This window comes from Chiloscyllium punctatum, chromosome 16, assembly GCF_047496795.1.
Source record: "Chiloscyllium punctatum isolate Juve2018m chromosome 16, sChiPun1.3, whole genome shotgun sequence".
Taxonomy (NCBI): domain Eukaryota; kingdom Metazoa; phylum Chordata; class Chondrichthyes; order Orectolobiformes; family Hemiscylliidae; genus Chiloscyllium; species Chiloscyllium punctatum.
This window is the reverse complement of record NC_092754.1, coordinates 99,704,096-99,717,529: the sequence shown is the minus strand read 5'-3', so window position 1 is coordinate 99,717,529 and position 13,434 is coordinate 99,704,096.

The window sequence follows — 13,434 nt, the reverse complement described above, 5'->3', positions numbered from 1 at the left end:
GAGGACCTGCCAGCGCCTGTGTCAAGTAAGAAGGTAACATCTTGTCTAAATGGGCCCACCCGTAAATTTACCAGGGGTTCTTGGTAGGCCCGTGTTCCGATCCTCCCCTGACTTCCCTAATCCATTTGTTCACACTCCATTTCATACATCCCTTCTCTTTCCCTTTTAAACTCGGGACAATCCCTTTTGAAGTGTCCCAGTTTCCCGCAATGGTAACATCCGGCCTTCTGAGGGCGCTCAATTCCATAAGATCCTCCTCTCTCACTTCTGCCCCGTCTCGCTTCTCTCCCTCTCCAACTTTTCTTCGACGTTCCTCTTTCCACCCCATAATCTCCCTCCCCCATTCCGGTGGACTTACAAGCTTCCCGTACGGCTGCCACCATCATTTTTGTCTTATGTTTCTCCCTTATTACATCCCTCTGAACGTACACCTTCTGTGCTTCCCGTAAATATTCTGCAACATCCTTTTCAGCCCAATCCTCCACTTTCTGTAATTTCTTCTGAATGTCAGGCCATGACTTAGTCACAAAGTGCACCTTAAGCATGCCCTTGCCTATTTCCCCATCGGGGTCTAAACCTGAATACTTTCGCATGGACTCCCGCAAACGGTCTAAAAACTCACTCGGGGATTCATCCTTTTTCTGTCCAACTTCAAATGCTTTTGCTAAATTCCGCTGATTGGGCACGCAGGTTTGGATCCCCTTGATTATAAGGCTTCTGAGGTCTGTCATATTGGCCCGTCCCCCCGCGTCGTTATGATCCCACCGGGGGTCCTCTAAGGGGTACTTCTGCTCTCCACGCTGAGGGCCGTCCTGATGCTCCCTATCCCAAATGGCCATTGCACTATTCCGGATCATAACAATTTCATCATAATTAAATAGTATTCTCATCATGGCCTGCAGTTCAGCCCATGTGTATATACTGGGCCCCAGAAATTGGTCCAGTTGTATTCCCACACTGACAGGGTCGTCCAGTAGACGGGGTAGTTCATAACGGAGTTGCCGGATATCCCCAGAATTTAAAGGTTGTACTACGAACCCGGTCCGTTCGTTCCCAAACGGCACCTCTCGTAAGGGGTTCAGCTGTTCAATATTGTCACTCCTCCCAGCTCTCAATCCCTCTTCTCGACCTCTCCGCATCTCGAGTCGGACTGATTTCCTAGTGCCTGGGGTGAGTTCTGCGCCCCCTCCTGTGCCCCCCCCCCAGCAGTCCCTTCCTCACTGGTCGTAGCCTGCTGGGACTCGGAATTATCCGTCGCAGGAGGGAGGTCCGCGCTGGACGCCTGGTCGTGCGCGGGTGGTATATACGGGGGCGGGGAATACGGTGGCAAATCGTCGGTGAGGATGTCCCAAGACTTCTGGGGCTTCCTCGGGTCTGTTTGGGGAATCAGAGGATAGAGACGCGTGGGACTCTCGCCGTCGCCCGCCAACCAGGCGGTGGCATATTTGCTCTCCTCGGGGTCAAACGGTTGTTTTCTGTTAACATATACATTTAGGATTTGACACACCCAGTCTTCATCAGACCCATACTCGGGCCAAACTACCGAGGGGGCGCGGACAGGTTCTTTGGTCCATATAAAACAAAAATATTTTATCATGGTCTCTTTCTTTAAGTCCTTCGTTCTACTACTGTCCGTCCATAGACTTAACTTCCGACCTAATGGACTATCGGGGGGTATTTCTTTCCCATTTGCAGTCTTCCCTGACTTTTCCTTAGTAAATCTAGAAGTCTGATTTCCCATGGTTTATCTTCGGTCCTGGTCTTAAACGCCCAAAGCGTTTTCACAGATGACCGTCAAAACCACAATTTCCCATAGTTTATCTTCAGTCCTGGTCTTAAACGCCCAAAGCGTTTTCACAGATGACCGTCAAAACCACGCGGCCAACAAGGAAGAACAAAAGAATCTCTTACCTTGATCCGTGCACGGAGTTGTCTGGCCTTTTTAAATGTGTGTACCCCCGTGTATAGTCACTAACCGGTCGTCCCAGCACTCGTCCGTGTGTTCCTTTTCCAGGATTCAAAATTATTTTTAAATGAGCCGGGTCACATCCTCTCTTGGCCGACGGCCGACGGACCAAGCTGATCAGTGAGAAGTATAAATATATACTAGACGCGTCTTTGTTGTGATCAGGCTTGATCCGTGAGCCGAAGAGACTGCCCCACCCCCCCCCGGCAATAATTATTTCATCCCGGAGGAGCCCCCAATTGTGCGAGATAAGTGGCTGTCCAGCCCCATCTACGGCACTTTTTATTTCCCTTCCCAGGAACAAAGACACGGAAGAGTCTGTCCAAAACTTTTTCATTCAACTTTGCAAAGTCGGGTGCTGTTCCCAAAGGTACACACACACAAGCATAGTAATCTCCACGCATTATATACATGTATATGTGGGCTACTACTGCTGTCTTGACCAACGAGTGCTAGGATTCCCCACTGTTTTCCTTATTTGGGTTCTGGTGCCTGCGATTATTTTGTTATTCACTTGGCCAATCAGTGTTTGAGCTCCCCGTTCTTTCCTTATATGGATGATGTTGTACAACTGTGGTTAAGGGCGGTCTCTCAACTATCGAGGAAAGCTGTTACAACTATTTCATTCATATAAACGTGGGGGAGGTTCGGCAACAGTTTCGATTGTCTGCTTGTGTTTACTATGAGGTAGAAAAGACTAAAAGGCAGCTAACCATTTAAAAATTACACTACGCCCTACAATATCTCGTCTGGGTGTATGGTGTTTGGGCTGGTACTGTGAGGTGTATTGAGAATGTGGTATATCGAACCATCTCAGCTGATCTGGCAATGATTTAGTTCCCACTCCTTTGATTGGACCCTCTGTCTCTCATCCTATTAATGTTACAGTGTGTCCAGGCACAGGACATTATGTTGGTGGGGTGGGTAGGGGGCAAGTAATGGATGGGTCAAGGATTTCCCCGGAATGCTCTGTCCCCAACATTCTATAACTGTCATTTCCCAGAACGCTCTGTCCCCGACATTCTATAACTTACATTCCCCAGAACATTCCGTCCCCAACATTCTATAACTGTAATTCCCCGGAACATTCTGTCCCTGACATTCTATAACTGACATTTCCTGGAACGTTCTGTCCCCAACATTCTATAACTGACATTCACCGGAACGTTCTGTCCCCAACATTCTATAACTGACATTCCCCGGAACGTTCTGTCCCGACATTCTATAACTGACATTCCCCGGCACTTTCTGTCCCCAACATTCTATAACTGACATTCCCCGGAACGTTCTGTCCCTGACATTGTTTGTGAACGTCCGGACGTCAGTGAATTGAACAAACGATAAGATCTCGAGGGAAGAGATCCCGTTCCAGGGAGAAGGAGACACTGTTCCGAAGGCCCCTCTGACAGTTACAGGGATGAATATGTTTTCCTTGCGTTTATATTTCTCCACGACACAGGATCGACCATAATTTACACGAAAATACAAATTCCCAAACTTCGTTTGTCTTCAGCAAACTGGGAGAGAATCCTTCAGGACAGCAACGTTTCCACGCTCCGTATTAGGAACTGGGAAGGAGTGACCTGTGTCTGCTCTCGGGTGATCGAGTGTGTGAGAATGTTCTAGAAACCATCTGTCCTTAAGGATGTGTCTCTGTGTGTTTGGGGAGGGAGGGTTTCTTGTGGTTTATATCACATTTTTGTCAGGAATTCAGACCTTCCCATTTGTTATTCCAGCTCCAATTATTTCAATAAATCCCTGAATACAGGAACACATTTGAAAATCTCACTGAGTCCCCGATCAAACGGGTCCATTTGGCTCCAGGCTGATGGATAATGGGTTTGTTTTCCTTCCTCACAGTTAACGTAGTGACCATCTACGTCCTGCTTTATAAAGATTGTGGCCTGTCTCCATGTGTCAGACGTTACCTAGGGGCCATGGCAGCGGCGGATCTCCTGGTCATTATCCTTGACCTGATACTGAGACACATTCCCATTGTTTATCGGGAACAGTTTTATTTCCTGAGGGAGTCCGCCCGCGCGTGTAATATCCACGCCGTCCTGCTTTATGCAGCCACTGACTGCTCTGTGTGGTTCACCGTTACTTTCACCTTTGATCGGTTTGTGGCCATTTGTTACCAGAAGCTGAAAAGTAAATATTGCAGTGAGAAAACGGCGGCTGTGGTTCTGGGAGCAGTAACTGTGCTGATATGTTTAAAGAACATTTTCTGGTACTTTATGCTCACGGCTCGGTATTCGCTGTTCAACACCCCCTGGTTTTGTGGTTCAACAATCGCTGTTCTATACTCCAGTGTCTGGGTCACAATCGAGTTCCTCCACCACATTCTAACCCCGTGTGTCCCATTTCTCCTGATTCTGCTGCTCAATGTTCTCACCGTCAGACACATTTTAGTGACCAGCAGAGCCCGCAGGAGACTCCGCGCTCACACCAATGGGGACGCTCAGTCTGACACAGAAATGAGAAATCGAAAAAAATCCATCATTTTACTGTTTGTGATCTCGGTCAATTTCATCCTGTTATGGTCAACGTTAATGCTGTATTCTATATGGCTACGGATGTGGCGGATTGGGTATGGGTCTGTGTATCTCCATCCCTTTGTGCAGGAATTGGGCTTCATGCTGCAGCTCCTCAGTTGCTGCACAAACACCGTGATTTATGCCGTGACCCAGACTAAGTTCAGGCAGCAGCTGAAGAATGTGCTGAAATATCCCTTCACCCAAATCCATCCATCCATCAAATTCCCTCATTAATCACTCCAGTCAGGATTTTCTCATTTCAGTTCAGTGTTTCAGTGATGGAGCAGCCTGTTGCTATGGTAACAGACAGAGGGTAGCGCTGGTTTGTCCATCCTTATCCCACAGGGGGGTTACAGGGAAACATTTCAATGTTTCTCACAACTCAGGGGCCAGTGAGAAAAGGCACCATCCCACTGACTGTATCCATCACTTCCATTTGTAAACAATAAAAATGTTGATTAAAGCGTGCCGAGCAGCAGAGTGACCGATGTTATTGTGTGTCTTTGTGTTGGAGAAGCTGAGCTGGAGAGAGACAGTCTCAGCCCCAAGTCCTGGTCATCAGGGAAGGGGAGGGCACCGCGCCCTGAGCTCAGGAGCTGGGTTTAACTACCTCTGACTCCCCACTCCAACCTGGACTCCACGTTTCCTCTCCCCTACTCTTTCTCATCATTTCTCTCCCTCTCTATCTCTTTCTGCACACTGTCTCTTTCTCACCTCCTCTCCCTTTCACTCTCTCTAGTCCCCTCTCAGACAACCCTCAACCCCAGTTTCTCCACCTGCCTCCACTAATGTTTCACCCTCCCCCTCCCCCTCTCCCTCTCCCTCTCACACCCCCAGCACGAGATTCACCACCTGCCTCCACTCTTCCCTCTCCGCATCATGCTTACTCTCTCTCGCCTGCCGTCTGTCACCTTCCCGCAATTCCGTCTCCACCCCATTTACCCCTCCTCCCGCTTTCCACATCTCTCTATTATCCCACACCCCCCCCCACAAGCAGACTCACTACCAACCCCTAGTCTCTGTGTCAGAGGGAGAGGAAAGGACCAGGGAGACAGAGTGTGTCAGAGAGAGTTCGAGGGAGAGAAGGAAGAGAGATTTAGTCAGAGAGAAACGGAGGGAGGTGGGGAGAGAGAGACCCAGGTGGGTGATCGAGAGTTAGAGAACGGGGAGAGAGAGTGAAGGAGCAGAGAGAGAGAGCAGGGGGCAAGAGAGAGATAGGGTGATTTAGGGAGAGAGAGAGAGACAGGGGAGAAGATAATGAGAGACAGTGGCGAGAGAGAGAGACAGAGAGGTGCGAGGGAGGGAGCGAGAGAGAAAGGGGGCAAGCCTTAGAGAGAGCGGGAAAGGAGAGGGAAAGTGGAAGAGAGAGATGGAGAGGAGAGAGAGAGAGCGAAGAGGAGAGAAGGAAGAGAGAGAGAGAATGAGGGCTAAGAGAATGAGAGAGGCAGGGGTGAGATAGAGGGAGGGACAAAAAAGCGGGAGGTCGAGAGAGATAGACGCGGCAAGAGAAAGGGGGTCGAGAGAGAGGGGGTTGAGAGAGAGGGGGGATGGAGAGAGAGAGGGGCAAGAAAGCAGGCGGGACAGTGAGTGAGAGGGCGAGTGAGGGAGAGTTTGTGAGGGCGAGAGAGACTGGGCAAGAGAGATTTAGAGTGGGTGAGAGAATGATGAGGTGAGTGAGAGAGAGAAAACGGGATGAGAGAGACATAGAGGTGAGAGAGAGGTAGTGAGAGAGTGGAGGGCAAGACAGAGAGAAGGAGGGGTAAGGAGAGAGGGGGTGAGAGAAAGAAGAAGCGAGAGAAGGAGGCGTTAAGAGAGCAAGAAAGAGAGATGGGTAAGAGAGATTGAGGGGCGAGAGAGGGAGAGGGAGCAAGAGAGACAGAAGGAGCAAGAGAGAGAGAAACGGGGTTCGACAGAGATGGAGGCAAAAGAGAGATAGTGGGTGTGAGAGAGAGGGGGCGAGGGAGAGAGAAAGGGGTCGAGACAGAGCGGGGGGGAAAGAAAGAGACCGAGGGCAAGAAAGAGGGTGAGGGCGAGAGAGAGAGACAGAGAGAGAGGAAGGTCGAGAAGGAGAGAGGCTCCGTGAGAGGGGGTATGACAGAGAGGGTGTGGGAGAGAGAAAGGGCGACAGAGAGAGCGCAGGGGCAAGACAGGGCGAGACAGAAAGAGACAGAGAGAGAGAGATAGAGTGAGAGAGCAGGAGAAAAGAAACGGGAGAGAGAAAAAAAGGGGACCGAAGAGAGTCAGCGAGAGCAAGGTAGAGAGAGAGAGAGAGAGAGATAGGGGAGAGATAAAGAGACAGGGCGAGTCAGAGAGCGATGGAGCGATAGCGAGAGAGAGGAAAGAGAGAGGATGGGTGAAAAGGAGAGAAGGCTGCGAGAAGGTTATCTAGAGTGAGAGAGAAGGGACGAGGGGGGCAGCAGAAGAGAAAGGATGAGAGCGAGGGAGCGAAAGAGTGGGGCGAGAGAGAGGAGGTGAGAGAGGGAGTTAGGGAGAGAGAGACATACGAGGAGAGAAAAAATGACAGACAGAGGGCGAGCAGTAGAGAGAGAGGGTGAGAAAGAGGATGAGAGAGAGTGATTGAGAGAGAGAGGCTGAGCGAGAGAAAGAGAGGAACTGAGCAATACAGAGAGAGAGAGTGGATGGTGGCAAGAGAAAGCGAGGTGGCCGAGAGAGAGGGGGTGAGAAGAAGAGGGGGGGTGAGAGACAAGGGGCGAGAGAGAGTGGGGCAAGGAATGGCGAAAGAGACGGGGAGGAAGGGGGCGGTGTTGGTTTGGGTTGGGGGAAGGGGGCGGTGTTGGATAGGTTTGGGGGAGGGGGTGGTGTTGGACGGGGTTGTGGGAGGGGGCGGTGTTGGACGGGGTTGGGGAGGGGAACGTGCTGGGGAGGGGGAGGTGTTCGATGGGGTTGGGGAAGGGGAGGTTTAAGAAGGGGTTGGGGAGTGGGTTCGTGTTGGGGTAGCAGTGTTGAATGGGAGCAGCGGGCATGGGTTTGGGTGTGGGGTGTGATGCTGAGTGTGGGAGGCGGGGCTCATGTTGGAGAGTGGTGAGTGTCAGGCTGTGGTGAGTGTGGACGGCGGGGAGAGTCAGGCTGGAGGCAGTGTGTGGACGGTGGTGAGGGTCAGGCTGGGGTAGTGCGTGGACGGTGGTAAGGGACAGGCTGGGAATGGTGTCTTGACAGTGATGCGTTTCATGCTGGGGGCGGTGTGTGGACGGCAGTGACGGTCTGGCTGTTTGTGGTGGTGGGGTCAGGCTGGAGGTGTTGTTGGAAGGCAGTGAGGGTCAGGATTGGGGCGGAGTTGGACGGTGGTGAGGGTCAGGCTGGGGGCAGTGTGTGGACGGCGGTGCGTGTCAGGCTGGTGGCAGTATGTGAGCGGTGGTGAGGGTCAGGTTGGAGGCGGTGAGCCTCAGGCTGGGGGTGGTGAGGTTCATTCTGGGGGCAATGTTGTATGGCGGTGAGGGTTAAGTGAGGGGTGGTGTTGGATGGCAGTGTGGGTCAGGCTGGGGCAGTGTTGGACGGAGTTCGGGTCGGGCTGGGGCATTGTGTGGACGGTGGTGAGGTTCAGGCTGCGATCGGTGTGTGGACGGCAGTGAGTGACAGGATGGGGCGGTGTTTTGTGGCGGTGAGGGTCAGGCTGGAGGCAGATTCAGACGGCAGTCAGTGTCAGGGTGGGGCGCGCTGTTGGATGGCGGTGTGGGTCAGGCTGGGGGTGTTGTGTGGACAGCGTTGAGTATCAGGCTGGGATCCATGTGCAGGTGGTGGTGAGGGTCAGGCTGGGGCCGTGTGTGGACAGCAGTGAGGGCAAGGCTGGGGGTAGTGTGTGTGTATGGCGATGAGGGCAAGGTTGGGGGCAGTGTGTGGACAGCGGTGGGGGTCAGACTGTGGGTGGCGTTGGACTGTGGTGAGGGTCAGGCTGGGGGCGGTTTTGTGCGGTAGTGGGGGTCAGGCTGGGGGCGGCGAGTGGGCAACGGTGAGGATCAGGCTGTGGGTGGTGTTGGACGGCGGTGAGGGTCAGGGTGGAGGCAGTGTGAGATGGCAGTGTGGTTCATGCTGAGGCCGGTGTTGTATGGTGTTGAGGGTCTGGCTGGGGTGGTGTGTGGACGGCTGTGAGGGTCAGGCTGGGGATGGTGTTGAACGGTGGTGAGCGTCAGGCTGAGGGCGGTGTTGTGCGGTGGTGGGGGTCAGTCTGGGGACATTGTTGGAAGGCGGTGAGGGTCAGGGTGGGAGCAGTGTGTGGACGGCGGTGTGGTTCATGCTGGGGCTGGAGTTGTGCGGCGGTGAGGCTCAGTCTGGGGATACTGTGTGGGCGGTGGTGAGGGGCAGGATGGTGACGGTGTTAAACGGGTGGTGAGGGTCAGGCTGCGGGCGGTGTGTGGTGGGGCATCGAGGTTCATTTTGGGGGTGGTGTTAGACAGCGATTAGTGTCAGGGTGTGCGCGGTGTGTGGATGGCGGTGAGGAACAGGGTGTTGGCGGTGTTGTGCGGTGGTGGGGGTCAGTCTGGTGGCGGTGAGTGGGTGTTGTTGAGGGTCAGCCTGGGGACGGGGTGTGGACAGCGGTGAGATTCAGGCTGGGTGAGTTGTGTGGACTGCAGTGAGGGTCAGGCTGTGGCAGTGTGTGTCCGTCAGTGAGGGTTAGTTTTGGAGCGGTGTTGGATGACAGTGAGGTTCATGCTGGAGGCGGTATGTGGACGGCAGTGAGTGTCAGACTGGAGGTGGTGTTGGACAGTGGTGAGGGTCAGCCTGGGGTGGCTGTTGGACGGCGGTGTGGGTCATGCTGGGGCGGTGTGAATGGCGGTGAGTATCAGGCTGGAGTGGTGTGTGAACAGGAGTGGGGTCTGGCTGGGGGCGGTGTTGGACAGTGGTGAGGGTCAGGCTGGGGGCAGTGTGTGGACGGTCATGAGAGTCAGGCTGGGAGTGGTGTGTGGTTGGTAGTGAGGGTCAGACTGGGGGCAGTGGGTGGATGGTGGTGAGGGCAAGGCTGGGGGCATTGATTGGACAACGGTGAGGGTCAGACTATGGGTGATGTTGGACGGTGGTGGGGGTCAGGCTGGGGGCGGTGCTGGACGGCAGTGAGGGTCAGGGTGGGGGCGTGTGTGGGTGATGGTGAGGGTCAGGGTGGGTGTGGTGTTTGGACTGCAGTGTGGTTCATGCTGGGGGCAGTGTTGTACGGCAGTGAGGGTCAGGCTGGGGGTAGTGTGCGGACGGCGGATAGGGTCAGGCTGGGGACGGTGTTGAACGGTGTTGAGAGTCAGGTTTGGGGCGTTGAGGGTCAGGCTTGAGGTGGTGAGGTTCATGCTGGAGGCAGTGTTGTAAGGCAGAGAGGATCAGGCTGGGGTGGTGTTGGACGAAGGTGTGGGTCAGGCTGGGGGCGTCTTGTGGACAGCAGTGAGTGTCAGGCTAGGGGCGATGTGTGTGCAGTTGTGAGGGTCAGGCTGGGGGCGTTGTTGGACGGTGGTGGGGGTCAGTCTCGGGGCGGTGTGTGGATGGCGGTGAGGGTCAGTCTGGGGGCAGAGTGTGGATGGCTGGGGTGTCAGGCTGGGGGCGGTGTGTGGAAAGTAGTGAGTGTCAGGCTGGGGGTGGTATTGGATAGCGGTGGGGGTCAGTCTCGGGCCAGTGTGTGGATGGTGGTGAGGATCGGGCTGGGAGCGGTGTTAGACAGCGGTGACTGTCAGGCTGGGGGCGGTGTGTGGAGGGCGGTGAGGGTGAGGCTGGGGGCTGTGTGTGGCCAGTGGTGAGGATCATGCTGGGGCAGTGTGTGGACAGGGGTGAGGGCCAGGCTAGGGGCGCTATTGAATGGCGGTGATGGTCAGGCTGGGGGTGCAGTGTTGGACGGTGGTGGGGGACAGGCTGGGGGCAGTGCTGGATGGCAGTGAGGGTCAGGTTCCGGATGGTGTGTGGACGGTTTTGAGGGAAAGGCTGGGGGAGGTCTGTGGAAGGCGGTGAAGACAAGTCTGGGGTCGGTGTGTGGATGGCAGTAAGGGCAAAGTGTGGGGTGGCATGTGGTAGTGGTGAGGGTTAGACTGGGGGCGGAATTGGACGGTGTTGAGGGTCAGGCTGGCATCGGTGTTGGGCAGTGGTGGGGGTCAGTCTGGGGCAGTGAGTGGGCATCAGTGACGGTCAGGCTGGGGGCGGTGTGTGGACAGCAGTGAGTGTCAGGCTGGGGACAGTGTGTGCATGGCGGTGAGGGTCAGGCTGGGGGCGGTGGTGAGAGTCAGGCTGGGGCAGTGTTGGACATGGTGAGGGTCAGGCTAAGTGGGAGAGGGTCAGGTTGCGGATGGTGAGGGTCAGGTTGGGTGCGGTGAGAGACAGACTTGGGGCGGTGAGGGTGAGGCTGGGTGCAGCGAGTGGATGGTGGTGAGGGCCAGGCTGGGGGTGGTGTGTGGATGGCGGCGGGGCTCAGGGTGGGGGCGGTGTGTGGATTGAGGTTGGGGTCAGGCTGGGGGTGGTGTAGGATGGCGGTGAGCGTCAGGCTGGGGATGGTGTTCGGCAGAAGGGTGGGTCAGCTTGGGATCAGTGTGTGTGGATTGCAGAGGGAAGTGTCAGGTTGGGGGCAGTGTGTGGACAGCAGTGAGGGTCAGGCAAGTGGCGGTTTTGAATTGTGGTGATGGTCAGGCTGGGGGTGCAGAGATGGATGGTGGTGGGGGCAGGCTGGGGGGGGTGTGTGGATGGCAGTGAGGGTCCAGCTGGAGGCAGTGTGTTGATAGTGGTGGGGGGTCAGGCTGGTGGTGGTGTTGAACGGATTTGAAGGTGAGGCTGCTGGCGGTGTTGGACGGTGGTGAGGTTCAGGCTGGGGTGTGTGCTAGATTGGCGGTGAATGTCAGGCTGTGGGCAGTGTGTGGACGGCGTTGAAGGTCAGGTGGGTGTGGTGTGTGGATGGCTGTGGGGGTCAGGCTGGGGTCGGTGGGTGGTTGGCGGTGGGTGTCAGCCTGAGAGTGGTGTGTGGATGGCGGTGGGTTTCAGGCTATGGGTGGTGGGTGGGCGGCGGTGGAGGTCAGGCTGGGGGCGGTGTGTGTTTGGAGGGGAAGAGTCAAGCTGAGGTCGGTGTGTGAATGATGGTTGGGGTCAGCTTGAGGGCGGTGTGTGGATGGCAGTGGGGGTCAATTTGAGGTTGGTGTTTGGGCTGTAATGAAGGTCAGGCTGGGGGCAGTGTGTGGACGGTGGTGAGGTTCAGGTTGGGGCGTTGTGTGAACGGCGGTGAGGGTCAGTCTGGGGACGATGTGTGGGCGAAGATGAGGGTCAGGCTGGAGACAGTGTGTGGGCGGTGGTGAGGGTCAGTCTGGGGACGGTGTGTTGACGGCGGTGAGGGTCCGGTTGGGGGTGGTGTGTGGACCTTCGTGAGGGTCATTCTGGGGGCAGTGTGTGGGCAGCGGTGAGGTTCAGGCTGGGGGCGGTGTGTGGGCAATGGAGAGGGTCAGGCCGGGGGCGGTGTGTATTCGGCAGTGAGGGTCAGGCTGGGGGCAGTGTGTGGACAGCGTTTAGGGTCAGGCTGGGTGCAGATTGTGGACGACAGTGGTTGTCAGGCTGGGCGTGGTGTGTGGGCGGAGGGGAGGGTCACGCTGGGGGTGGTGTGTAGGCGGTGGTGAGGTTCAGGGTGGGGGTGATGTCTGGTTGATGGTGAGGGTCAGGCTGGGGGTGGTGCCTGGTCGATGGTGAGGGTCAGTTTGTGGGCAGTGTGTGGGCAGCGGTGAGTTTCAGGCTGGGGGTGGTGTGTGGGCAGTGGAGAGGGTCAGGCTGGGGGCGGTGTGTAGTTGGCGGTGAGGGTCAGGCCGGGGGACAGTGTGTGGATGTCGTTTAGGGTCAGGCTGGGTGCAGATTGTGGACCACAGTGGGTGTCAGTTTGGGCGTGGTGTGTGGGCAGAAGGAGGTACACGCTGGCGGCGGTGTGTGGGTGGTGGTGAGGTTCAGGCTAGAGTGGTGTTGGGTGGTGTTGGGTGGTGTTGGGGTTCAGGCTGGGGCAGTGTGTGTTCGGAGGGGAGGATCAGGCTGGGGTCAGTGTGAGAATGACGGTGGGGGTCAGGCTGGGGGTGTTCTGTGCACAGAGGTGAGGGTCAGGCTGGGGGCGTTGTTGGATGGCACTGAGGGTCAATTTGGGGTCAGTGTATGGGCAGTGGTAAGGGTCAGGCAGGGGCGGTGCGTGGATGGCAGTGAGGGACATGCTGTGGGCAGTGTGTGGATGGCAATGAGGGTCAAACGGGGGTTGGAGTATGGCAGGCCGTGTGGGTCAGGATGGGGGTGATGTGTGGATGGCAGAGACGGTCAGGCTGGGGATGTTGTGTGGATGGCGGTGAGAGTCTGGCTGGGGGCGGCGTGTGGTCGGCGGTGAGGGTCAGGCTGGAGATGGTGTGTGAACGATGGTGTGAGTCATGCTGGGGGCGGCGTGTGGATGGCGGTGAGGGTCAGGCTTGTTGCAGTGTGTGGGCAGCAGTCAGGGTCAGGCTGTGGGCGGTGTGTTCGACGTTTATGAGTTTCAGGCTGTGGGTGGTGAATGCACGGTGGTGTGCGTCAGGTTGGGGGCGGTTGATGGCCAGCAGCGAGGGGGGCTGTGTGTTCAATAGTCAATATATCAGGCTGGGGGTGGTGTGTGGACGGCAGTGATGGTCAGGCTGGGGTTGTGCTGGACTGCGGTGAGAGTCAGGCTCGGGACGGTGTGTGGATAGCAGTGAGGGGCAGGATGTGGGCGGCATATTGATTGTGGTGATGGTCAGGTTGTGTACGGTGTGCGTACGGCAGTGAGGGTCAGGCTTGTGGCAGTGTTGAATGGCGGTGGGGGTCAGCATGGGGGCGGTTCCTGGACGGTGGTGGGGGTCAGGCTGGGTGCGTTTGGTGGAGGGAAATGAGGGTCAGGCTGTGGCCGGTGTGTTCGACATTGATGAGGGTCAGGCTGGAGGTGCTGTGTGGATGGTGGTGAGGGTCAGGCTGGGGGCAGTTGGACGA